The 12948-nt window shown below is 34.8% G+C and overlaps 1 non-coding gene and 1 pseudogene across 1 annotated transcript; both read right to left on the reverse strand.

Moving 5' to 3' along the window:
* Positions 1–10116: 10116 nt before the first annotated feature.
* On the reverse strand, positions 10117–10238 carry LOC150022049 (small nucleolar RNA SNORA5). Its single transcript, XR_016513670.1, has one exon. It is a non-coding gene; the product is annotated as a small nucleolar RNA SNORA5 (small nucleolar RNA).
* A 353-nt stretch (positions 10239–10591) lies between these two features.
* LOC150022050 (large ribosomal subunit protein eL21 pseudogene) lies at positions 10592–11112 on the reverse strand (annotated as a pseudogene).
* Between the last annotated feature and the right edge of the window lie 1836 nt (positions 11113–12948).

Consider the following 12948-nt stretch of genomic DNA (forward strand, 5'->3'; position numbering starts at 1 on the left):
ATTGAGATTGGTGGCTGGTGGGAGGGGAGAGAGAGAAAGAAGAAGAGGAAGAAGAAGAAGAAGAAGAAGAAGAAGAAGAAGAAGAAGAAGAAGGAGAAGGAGAAGGAGAAGGAGAAGGAGAAGGAGAAGGAGAAGGAGAAGGAGAAGGAGAAGAAGAAGAAGAAGAAGAAGAAGAAGAAGAAGAAGAAGAAGAAGAAGAAGAAGGAAGAGAAGGAGAAGAAGAAGGAGAAGGGAAGGGAAGAGAAAATGGATGTGAGAGAGAAACATTGATCAGTTGCTTCCCATGCACACCCCAACTGAGGATTGAAACTGCAATCTTGATAAGTGCCCTGACCAGGGATCAAACCCACAACCTTTTGGTGTACTGGAGGACACTAACCAACTAAGCCACCCAGCCAGGGTTTGATCCTTTTTAATTAATGAGTTGCTCTGCAGCCTCACTAGTATAAGTTTTTTTTTTTTAATTAAAAATTTTACCCATTCTAATAGGTGTGCAGTATCTCATTGCATTTTTAATTTATATTTCCTTAATTGCAAACAAAGTCAAACATTTTCTCATGTGCTAATTGACCATTTTTATACTGGACTGTTTGTTTTCTTATTGGCGTGCTTTGAAAGCTATTTTTGTATTCTGGAAACAAGTATCTTGTGAGGTTTGTTATTTATAAGTATAAAATTGTCTATGGCTTATTTTTTCATCTTCTTAGTAGTGTTTTTCATAGAGCAAACCCTTTTTATTTTGATAAAGTACAATTTTATTCTTCTTTTATGGGTCATATTTTAGTGAAATAACAAAAAAAATTGCCCTATCCACTGTCACAATAATTTTTCTGCAATGTTTTCTTGTAAAAGTTTGATAGTTTTAGATCTTACATTTAGGTCTATGATTTGAGTTAATTTTAATATAGGGAGTAAGGTAAGGATGAAATTTCCTTTTCTTTCTTTTTTCTTCTTTTTCTTTTGCATATGAATAGCCATTTGTTCTAGCACCGTTGCTGGAAAAGACTATCTTTACTCATTCAATTGCCTCTGTAACTTTGTCAAAAGTCTATTGTACCTGTATGTGTGAATATACTCTGGAATCTCTATTTTGTTTCATTGATATATTTATCTTGTTTTCCTTCAGATTTTTATTCAACAGGTCTATTTTGTTTTTCTTTTTCTCCAGTTTTATCAAGATATTATTGACATATAGCCTATGTAAATTAAAGGTGTACATGTGACAGCTAGATACATGCATATATTACCAAAATGATTACCACAGAAAATTTAGTTAACATCTTCATCTCCTCATAAAATTACCTTTTGTATGTGTATGTGTGCATTTAGGATCTATTTTCTTAATAATTTTCAAGTATATAATACAGTATTGCATGTTGGTATTAGAGTGGCCAAGCAAAATACAATGCAGTTAAGTCCTGGATAGAACTATGTTTTACTTACACAGAGAAGACACAGAGGAAGATCAGCTTCAATAGGCATTGGTCCCTCATGGTCAGTGGGAAATGGCCTACTTGCACCTTTCTCATGATGTAATGAAAGAACCTCATCCCTCGCTTTGGGAGACAGATATAACAGTGGTATTAGCCCCATGCCAAATAATGCACACACTTTAAAAAAGAGCAAAAGAGAACTCACTAAGCAGGAAACAGGGAAAGATATTCCCACACAAGGTGACAAATCCAGCTCTATCAGTTGGTCATGAAGTATCCCCCAGGCCAAAGGCCCTGTCTGATGTGACCCAGTGGGGATTAAAAGACTGTATCTATGAGACTGACATTCTGGTTTGCTGACAGTTTTTTACACAAATAGATAGTGGATTTTTCTTTTCTTTTTTTCTTTTTAGTGCCTATTGGGATTGTCATATAGTTTTCCTCTTTGTTAATGTGACTAATTACATTAATTAATTTTCAAATATAAAATAACCCCTACTCGATCATGTTGTATTATCCTTTTTTATATATTTTTGAATTCAATTTGCTAAAATTCTAGTCAGAATTTTAAAATTTGTGTTCATGAGGGATATTGGTTTATAATTCTTTTTTTTTATTATAATGTCTTTCTTTGTCTTGGTATGAGGATAATGCTGGTCTCATAAAGTGAAATAAGAAAATATTTTTTGTTGTCCAATTTTCTAAAAGATTTGTGTAGAGTGGTATTACTTATTCCTTAATGTTAGGTAGAATTCCCCAGTGATACCAATGGGGTCTGGAGTGTTATTTAATTGTTGTCTAAAGGCTTTTTAACTATAAATACAATTCCTTAAATAGATAAATAGCTATCCAGATTATGTTTTTTCTTGAGTCATCTTTGACAAATTTTGTCTTTCAAGGAATTTATTTGCTTCATCGAAAGTCATCAAATTTATTGCTATAATGTTTATAAAAATCACCTTTTATTTTTTAATAGTTGTGATATCTTTATTTATATAACCTCTCTCATTCCTGATACTGATAACTTATATTTTCTCTCTTTTCTTGACTGATCTGGTTAGAGGTTTATCTATTTTATTGATTTCCTAGAACAATCTTTTGTTTTTATTGATTTTCTCTATTGGTTTTGTGAATTTTTTTTTTCATTTATTTGTACTCTGAACTTTATTATTTCTTTCCCTCTGCTTGTTTGATTAATATACTCATCATCTTCAGTTCTTTTAAGATGAATTATAAAATTAAAAATTTGAGAGTCTTACCATTTTATAACATAGATATTTAGTGCAATAAATTTTCCTCAAAGTACTCTTTAGTGCTATCACTCAAATTTTTATATGTCGTTTTTATTTTCATTTAGTTCAAAACATTTTTAAATCCACTTTTGATTTCTTATTTAAGCTCTTCTGAGCCCAGCCTCTGGGTCTCTGGAATGCAGCTTTCTTAGTCTTAGTGCTCCTGATCCTTTTCCAGCACTCTTTCTGAGCCCAGCATGTGTTTCTGTTCCTCTCTCATGGACACATTTATTTTTCTTATATTCTTCCCCAGATAGAATTGGTTTTTACCACTACCCTAGGGCAACAGAGTTTCTCTTCCCTCCCTGCCCCAAGTGGTGATGAGGAAGATAAGGAAGAAGGATCTGTGTAGGGCTTTTTGTTCTCCCCACAGTGGTTGATGTTCCCCTCTTCCAGGCCTGCACCCTGATGGATGCCCTCTTTGGAATCATCAACATTTTTTTCTCCCTTCTTTTCTTCCTTGCAATTTCTACTTCTCATCCTTTGCACTTTTGTTGGCAGATATTTGCCTTTTAAATATGTTATAAACACACAATACATTACTGTTTTTTTAGTTTAAATGATTATCTTTAAAGATAGTAAAAACAAGAAAATAACAAATTTTATTTTTATCTTTATTCCTTTTCCAAGTATCTCACTTATTTCTGTAAACCCACATTTCTGTGTGACATATTTCTTCCTAAAGAACATTTTTTTTTTTATAACAATGCAGGCTTCTTTAAAATGATACTCTAAATTTTTGTCTCTTTGACAAAGTTTTTATTTCTTCTCCATTTTTTGAAAGATATATTTCTTTTAGGTATTTATTTCTGGGATGGTAAACTTTTTCTTCTAGCTCTTTAAGATTGTCACTCCATTTTTTTCTTGGTGTTTGCTGTTTTCGATGAGAAGTATGCCATAATTCTTTTTTTCTCTGTATATAATGTGTTTTGTAATAGTGCCTTTTTCTGGCTACTCTCAAGATTTCCTCTGACTTTTGTTTTTATCATTTTGAATATGATATTTCTGTGTGTGTGTGTGTGTGCGTGTGTGTGTGTGTGTGTGTGTGGTGTTGGTTTTCATCCTTTTTGTGTGTTCTTTGAGTTTTTTTAACCTGTGGTTTGTTGTATGTCATTGATTTTGAAAAATTCTAGTTTATTTTATTTTAAAATAATTCTTCCACCTTCTTTTTTCATTTTTCTGTGATTCTAGTAATGTGAATGTTAGAAAGTTTTGATATTATCTCCATGCTTTTGGATGTTCTGTTTTACATTTATTAACTTTTTTTTCTCTTTGTGTTTCAGTTTGGGTGATTTATATTGATATATCTTCAAGGTCAATGATTCTTTTCTCAGTTGATTTGAACCACAACCATTCCTCATTCCTCTTCCTGGTTTGTTTGTTTGCATGTTTCTAGCATTTCCACTTGATTATTTCTTATGATTTTTATCTCCTTGTGGAATTATCCATTTTATCATGCATGTTTCCACCTTTTCCATTAAAACTTTCAAAATATAAATTATAGTTATATTAAAATTTAGCACAAGTGGATATATTTTCAATGTCTAGTTCTACGTAATTTCTCTTTACATGGCTGTGTGCAGGGTTTTCTTGCTTCTTCACATGCTTCATTAGTTGTGTTGTTAAAGCTTTATGTATTATGCATGGCAGTAGGGACTGAGGTAAAAAAGTTTGTATGCTTGGAAATGAGTTTGCCTTTCCTTCTGTTGTTTCTGCAGTGTGGGGATATTAGCCAATCTATTCAGAAATTGAGCTGGGTTAGAAAGTTTGTTATTGCTATGGATATGTTAAGATAACCACAGTTTCAAATTCCTTTTAAGATATTTTGTGTTTAGGGTTAGGGCTCATTTACCAGAAGGATTTTCCCAAGGTAAGCTCAGCTCTCATCTTTGGGTCTTCCCTATGAGCTTTGCCTTACATAACTTCTTTTCAACTTCCTGTCTTTCTCTTATCTCTCTTCTAGCCAAATTCAGTGTTACTTATAATTAAATACTTGTTAGATAAGGGAGAAATTCTCTGTTCTAATTAAGCCTTAATCTTAGGCAGGCATTGTGCCTCTGGGTCTCTGGAATGTAGCTTTCTTAGTCCTAGTGCTCCTGGTCCTCTTCCAGCACTCTTTCTGAGCCCAGCATGCATTTCTGTCCCTCTCCCATGGACACATTTTTTTTTCCTTATATTCTTTCCCAGATAGAATTGGTTTTTACCACTACCCTAGGGGCAACAGAGTTTCTCCTCCCTCCCTGCCCCAAGACTTTTGTTCCTTAGTGGTGATGAGGAAGACAGTGAAGAAGGATCTACATAGGGCTTTTTGTTATTCCCACAGTGGTTGATGTCTCCCTCTTCCAGGGCTGCACCCTGATGGATGCCCTCTTTGGAATCATCAGCTTTTCTTTCTCCCTTCTGCCTTTCCTTTTCTTTCCCTTCCCCTACGTTCCCCTCCCTTCCTTTCCCTTCCCCTCCCTTTCCTTATTCTCTTCCTCCCTTCCTTCCTTCCTTCCTTCCTTCCTTCCTTCCTTCCTTCTTTCCATAGTTCTTTCCTTTCCTGTAAGCATTTGGTGAGGTTCATGAAGAAAAGCTTATAAGTATTTCTGAACTCATTCTGTATCTTCGATTCCCAGAGGCTCCACACTTTCTCCAGTTCACACTGACCTCTGCAAATTTGCTAACAATTCTGACTGATTTCTTCTAACTGAACTCTGGCAACATATTTGCCCCTGGTAAAAAAGTGCTCATGTTCTTTAAAAAAAAAAAAAAAAATCTCCTTAGAGTTTGGGCTAGTTGGTTTCCCTGTGACCTCAACTATCTAATGGGTACAAAAAAATTGAAAAGTTGCAGTTTTTTTAGCTTTCATTTTTGTTGCTGTTGTAAAAGGATGGGAGTGACACTTTCCAGTTCTACAATCCAGGCAGAAGGTGAAAGTATGTGTTAATTACAGTTTATATGTATGCAACTGAATATTTGTATTTCAATCAAATTTAATTTCAGAGTCCCTCTTTGGGATGGCTACTTAGCAGATAATTAATATGCTATGTATTCCAAAGCATCAAAGCCAATAAGGAATTTATCCTTTACCTATTTAGTCATTACTGCTAAATTTTCCTGGGAGAAAATTTAGCATTGTTATACCAATTGCAAATGGAAACTTATAAAATTCAGTTTTGCAGAGGTGTTTTTGGTAAGACAATATGATCGCCTTGTGTATTGAATGTACTCCACTTTATTGGCAAAAAATGGATTAATTCCATTTGGAACCCAGACAATTTTTCTCGGTCACTTCAGGGCAGTTCTATAAGCCATTTCTTCAATATATATCATGTATTATTATCCTCAATACAGAGAAACCAAGTGATGGTTTAATCTATTATTTCCCAGCAGAGCAGCTCTAATAATTTGGAATGGCCTTTTCTGTACTGTAGGTGATTTAAGTGCTGAGGTAAGTGAAGTGAGTACTAATTTTCCAATTTTATACTCACTTTAGATTGTGTAGGTATTTTGACTCCTATAAGATCCAATTACCCACTCATTTCACAGTGTACAACCTAGTCTTTTCTTTAGTTGTGACTCAGTTTAGAATTGTGAAAAATATACTGGAACAATTAGGTATTGCAACATGATCATTTTTCAAGTGAAACTTTTTAGCTGATTTAGAAAGCCCTAGATAACAAATCTGTCTGAAAACATATTATTGATATGGGAAATTCTCACCCTTTTCTTTTTGAAAGTACTTTGAGCTGAGTGACTGTTATATCTGAGAGAAAAAATACAGAATGTTTCAATTCATTTACATAGGAGTAAAAATATTTAGTCTAGTATAATTGACAGAGGCTGCTCTAAAATTTACATGTCCTGAATTCTGGTCTCTATTTTAGAATTATCTTGTGTAAACTCGAGAAAGTCACTTGTCTTCATTGAACCCCTGTTTTCCTAAAATAAAAACACTACTACTTGCTCATTCTGCTTTTGAAGATCAAAATATAAAGTTAGGACCAGGCTAAGTATTAAAAAAAATCTTAACCAAGTGATAGCCGAGTCATAGATGCTAAATAAATATTGGGTCACTAACTTATAACTTTATTAGAAAATAGAATGAAATATATCCCCAATATACCTTTCCTTACTCTCCTCAGTTAGATTCAGCTACTACATATTATAAAATGATCATAATATGTATTAATTATGTGTTATATATCTGTTTTTCCTTCCAGAGAGTTGGCCCTGTGAGAACAATTTAATTATTTCTGTAGTCCGTAAATATAATGTAGAACCTAGAGTTGTTATTACTAAAACAGTAAAATCAAGTACTTATTGAGTATTATATACCAGTAATAACTTCAGTGGTTTAAGTACATTTTCTTCTATAATGCTTTCAACTATTTTGGTTGGTAGTTTAAGCTCTTGTGGCACTAATGTTAAGGGTGAAGATCTGAGAAATGTCCCCTCATGGCTCTGGCAAGGGTTGCTAATGAGTAATAATTGTGAAATACATCCAGGGTATTCTTCATAACAAAAATCTGCTCTCTAGGCAAAAGACTGCTAAAATGTTATTTCAGCTGGAGGAAGGGAGTTTCTTCAATTTCAGGCTCCTCCCGTTTTTCTCTCTCACCTAATGGAAGAAAATAGCACAGCTTAGGGCTTCCTTCAGAGAATAGATTGTAAATGCCACGGGGAGGAAAGGGAGTAAGGGGCTGGCATTGGAGGAGCCCAGAGATACAGAACCAGTAAAAGACTGAGATTTAATCAGAAGATTGTAGAAGGCTCACCTCCCCTGCACTTTACCAGCCTCCTAACAGGCCACAGTATAAACAATGGATTATAGCTGAAAGAGTTGCAAGATGCAGATTTTCTCTGAGGAGTACTTTAAGAAGCCCAAAGTCAAGAGCAGTCCCAAAAAAGGACACAAGAGAAATTTGAAGCTTCTGGCAAACATTAAACTCAATATAACTCCTAACCAGGTTCATTAAATTCTCGCAATAAAGGCCTATTTATTTCAGTTCCTATATCCCAGTACAATATGTGTAGCTTTCAACAGAAAATTAGAAGTCATACCAAAGGCAAGAAAATTAAACACAATATCAAAGGCAAAGCAAATCACCACAACCAGACTCAAATATTAAAATTATCAGACAGGGTATTTACATTATAATAAATTTGCTAAGGGTTGTAACCAAAAAAAAGTAGACAACATGTAAGAACAGATGAGTAATATAAGCAGAAAGAATAAAAAGGAATACTAGAAATAAAAAAATACTGTAACAAAAAATAAAGAAAGCCTTCTATGTGTGTACGCACCAGTAGGCTAGACATGACTGAGGAAACAAATGAGCCTGAAGGGAGGGCAATGGGAATTTCCCAAACTTAATTGCAAAGGGAAAATAGAATAAAAACAAAATGAAACAGAACATTTAAGAATTCAGGGACAATATCAATAGGTAGCATATGTGTAACTAGAAATAAAAGAAGAACGGGGGAGAAGAAATAATAGCTGAGAAATTCCCAAAATTAAACCGTAGATCCAAGAAGCTCAGAGAGCACCAAGCAGGATGAATAACAAACCAAGTCATACATACCTAGGTATATCATATTCAAACTATAGAAAATCAAAGACAAGAGGAAAATATTTAAAGAAGCCAGAGGGGAAAATTATCTTACATATAAAGGAACAAGAATAAAAATTAAACCCAAATTTTAATCAAAACCATGGAAGTTGGAAAAGAAAGGAGGGAAATACTTAAAGTATTGAAAAAGAAAAACCACCAACCTAGAATTTAACATTCAGTGAAATTATTCTTTAGAAGTAAAGGAGAAATAAAGATATTGTCAGACAAAGAAAAACTGAGGGAATTTATAATCAACAGATATTTTCTGCAAGAAAGATTAAAAGAATTTCTCCAGGCATAAGAAATATAATCTAGGTCAAAAACAGGGATCTCATAAAGAAAGTTAGAGCATCAAAGAAGTAATGATTGAAGGTAAAATAAAATCTTTTATTTTGTTCATTCTTAAGCTAAAAGATAACTGTTTAAAACAACTATAATAATAGTTTACTGGTGATTATCAAATATGGATTAGTGAAATCAATGTCAGAAATGTCATAACATATCAAAGGGAAGAACTGGGGATATTTTGTTGTAAGGTACTTATACTACATGTAAAGCAGTATAATGTTATTTGAAAGTGGACACAGACTAGCTTAAAATATATATTGTAAACCCTAGGTCAATAGTATTTTTTTAAAGTATACTTGATAGGCTAAGAGAGGAGATGAAAGAGAAACATATAAACTGTTCAATTTGAAGCAGAGAAGGCAGAAAAAAGGGAAAGAAAGAAAAGATCAAATGTAAAACAGTAACAAACATGGTAGATAGTAATCCAACTATATTAATGAATGGTACAAATATACCAATTAAAAGCCATTATCAGCCCTGACTGGTGTGACTCAGTGGGTTGGGCATCTTCGTGCAAACCAAAAGGTTGAAGGTTGGATTCCCAGTCAGGGCCTGTGCCTGGGTTGTGGGCCAGGTCCCCAGTTGGCGGTGTACAAGAGGCAACTGATTGATGTTTCTCTTGCACATCGATGCTTCTCTCCCTCTCTTTCTTCCTCCTTTCCTTTCTCTCTAAAAACAAACAAACAAACAAACAAACAAACAAATAAATAAATAAAATAAAAAATGACACTATCAGCATGGTTAAAAAACGGGACCAAATTCTATTTTGTCTACAAAAATTCCACTTTAAATATAAAGAGGAAAAAGCACTCATGGATATAAACAACAGTGTGATGATTGGTGGATAGATGGGGTTTTAAGGAGACTAAATGGTAATGGAAAATACAATAAAAAAAGAAAAAATAAATATAAAGAGTCAGGTTGAAAGTAAAGAGATGAATAAAAATACACCATGACAACAGCAATCAAAGGAAAGTTGTTGTAGCTATATTAATTTCAGACAAACAAGATTTTAAAATAAGAGAGAGTATCTGAATAAAGGGGGTCATGACATAATGATAAAAAGGTAAATTCTACAAGAAGATAAAACAATCCTTAATGTCTAGACATCTAACAAAAAAGCATCAAAATACAGGAGGCAAACATTGATAGCACTGAAAGAAGAAAAAGGCAAATCTACTGTTATAATTAGAAATTTCAATATTCTCAGTCACTAATTGATAGATCAAGCAGATAGATAACAAAGCAAGTAAGTATATTAATGATTTGAACTTCAATATCAATCAACCTGACCTACTTAACATTCATATTCCATCTAACAATAAAAGAACTCAAATTCTTCTCCAGTGTACATGGAATATTCACCAAGATATAACACATTCATTTTTTTCTTTTTCTTTTTTTTTCTTCCTTTTTTCTTTTCTTCTTCTTTTTTTTTTTTTTTCTTGGTGTCTGTAACCAAATTTATCCCTGAGGCCCGGCAGAGGCGATCAGGGCCCATGAGTCACAGTGTTTCTATGGCAGCCTTCTGGGCCAGTGCCTACAGATATAACACATTTTGAGCCATAAAATATACCATGTACACCATAATAATTTAAAAGAATAAGTATCATACAAAATATATTTTCAGATAATATAGACTTAAACTAGAAACCAATAACATGAAGAAAGCCAAAAAATCCCCCAAATCTATGGATATTAAATAAAATACTTCTAAGAATACATGGGTCAAAGAAGTCTCAAAAGAAATTAAAAAATGTTTTCCACTAAATATAAGTGAATATACAACTTGTTGATATTTGTGGAATATCAGGAAAGCAGAGTTCAGAGGGAAATTTATGGCATTAAATAGATTCTTTTTTTTTTTTTTTTGTTTTGTTTTGTTTTTATCAGTACAGAAGTCTTTTATTACTTTTTCACACTTATCATGCCATGAATTCATAGGGAATAGGTTCCAGCAGCTCAGGCTCCTTTCCATTAGTTCTCACAAAGTGTGCTTCTCTGGGTGGAGCAGGCTGACGCTTCAGTTGAACCCAGGTACCTTTCTCTTTGGCTTCCTTCTTTTTCTGATCATTTTCCTTCACACGTTTCAGGAAGCTATCTCGACTCTTTGAGTGTTTAATATGCTCAATACGTACATTAATTCTCTTGGCAAGAATCTTGCCCTTAACTTGCTTGTTTACAACTATGCCCACTGCATGCTGGGTGACATTGTAGACTCTTCCAGTTTTGCCATGGTAACATTTGTGGGGCATTCCTTTCTGAACAGTGCCCATTCCCTTAATGTCTACAATATCACCTTTCTTGTAGATTCGCATGTATGTAGCCAAAAGAACAACTCCATGTTTTCTAAAAGGCCTAGAGAACATATAGCGGGTACCTCTCCTCTTTCCCTTTGTGTTAGTCATTTTGGCGAATTACTGAAAGATGGCAGTTCCGGCCAAAAAACATTAAATAGATTCTTAAAACAAATATCTAAAATTAGTAACCAAAGCTTTTGCCTTAGGGAAATAGAAAATGACACAGTTAGATGTCAAATCTAAGTCAAGAGTAAGAGCTATAAGCATGTGAGGCAGAGTAAAATCAGGAGGATGGAAAAGATGCCTCTGCAGAGAGAAAGTACGATGAGAAAATAGGTGGAGAGATAACAGGCCCCTGGGAAGAAGCAACATTTAACCAAGGGGCAGATTACTGGGAAGCAGAGAAAAAAGTAGCGTTAAGTGACACACAGGGTCAAAGGATGGCTTTGCTTTTTAAGAAGTACAAGAGAACATAGGCAGTTTTAAAAATTGAGGAAAAGGGTAATAGTTGACCTGAAGAGGCTGAAGATACAGAAAGGGAAGAGGTAATTAATTGATATAAAGAAGTGTTAGAAAACAGAGCAAGGGAGAGAGGCAAAGAATCTTGGAATAGAAGCTGATTTTGTGCAGGGAGATGACCCACCCCATCCCCTGACAGTGGAGAGAAGTAAGTGCAAACAGAGGTCAGCATTCCTCTAGGGGGAGGGCCCTGGGGCAATGGAAGCCTTCTATCCGGATTCACCTGTGCTTTCTTTGTGAAGTAGGAACTCATCTTCGCAGCTGAAGGGTCCAAGGGAAAGACGGAGTCAATACAGCTTGGCTTCAGGTGCGCCGCAGGAGTTGCCGGTGTTGACTACAACGTCGAACCGCCTTAGGGACTCCGACTCCGGATTTTCTGTCGGGGTTTACTCCCTTAGCCTTTCCCCTGAAGAGGTATTGCACAGCCATTCTCGGCGGTGCAGATAGACTCTTAAGAAGCTACACCATCGTCTCTCGAGACGGACGGCTGCCGCCGCCGCCGCCGACGCCGACGAGGAGCTCATCATTTGATGAGGAAGAATACAAAAATCTTGGGTTAACATACTTAAGTAACGTGGTGTAATTTTGAAAAAGATACTAACAGAATAAAAATGAAATTTGCCAGACAAGATCATAGAGATTTGAATGGGCCACTAAAATTATAATTCTTGAATCTGTCTTGGCATTGACTCAAGTGATGCTATGGTATTTTCTAGGGCAGCCAGGACGATGAATATGGGTACACAGGAGGTAAATCATAGGATTAACCTCTGACAGTGAATTTGTAAAGCCAATGCAGTGGAAGGAGAGGCGATAAGGAGACTGCAATTGCTTGTGAGAGAATTTTTCAGGGAATTACCTATAGTGCTTGCAGTGGAGATGAAAACCATTAGAGTTAACGAGGTAAAGAAACTATAAGAGCTTGGAAGAATAGATCACATGGTTGCTACAATTGCCTATGGTAGCAATTTCCAACCTTTTTCATTTCACGGCATACATAAACTAATTACTAAAATTCTGCAGCACACCCCAAAATATATATTTTGCCAATATGCCAAAAAAAAAAAAAAAAAAGGTAGGCATTATTTTGATTCATTTGCACCGGGCAGTTATTGTTGTGTTGGCTGTAGTCATTTTTTAATTTGATACTCTAAGGGAAAATAAATCAGTGCCCCTGACTAAACAGTCAGGTGTTGCATATTTTAAAAATTCCTGCAGTACACCAGTGTGCCCATGGCACACTAGTTGAACATTGCTGGCCTAAGGTAATGCTAGAAGTTGGCAAAGGATTATATTTATGTGGGTGAGAGCTAGCATGGTTTAATTCCATAGATACCATATTTTTCTCATTATAAGATGCACCTGACCATAAGACACACCTAGGTTTAGAGGAGGAAAACAAGAAAATAAATTCTGAACCAAAAGATGTACTAAAATATTTAATAAAATATGACAGAAT

Source organism: Furipterus horrens, unplaced genomic scaffold (assembly GCF_987537825.1).
Source record: "Furipterus horrens unplaced genomic scaffold, mFurHor1.1.pri manual_scaffold_1, whole genome shotgun sequence".
NCBI lineage: Eukaryota > Metazoa > Chordata > Mammalia > Chiroptera > Furipteridae > Furipterus > Furipterus horrens.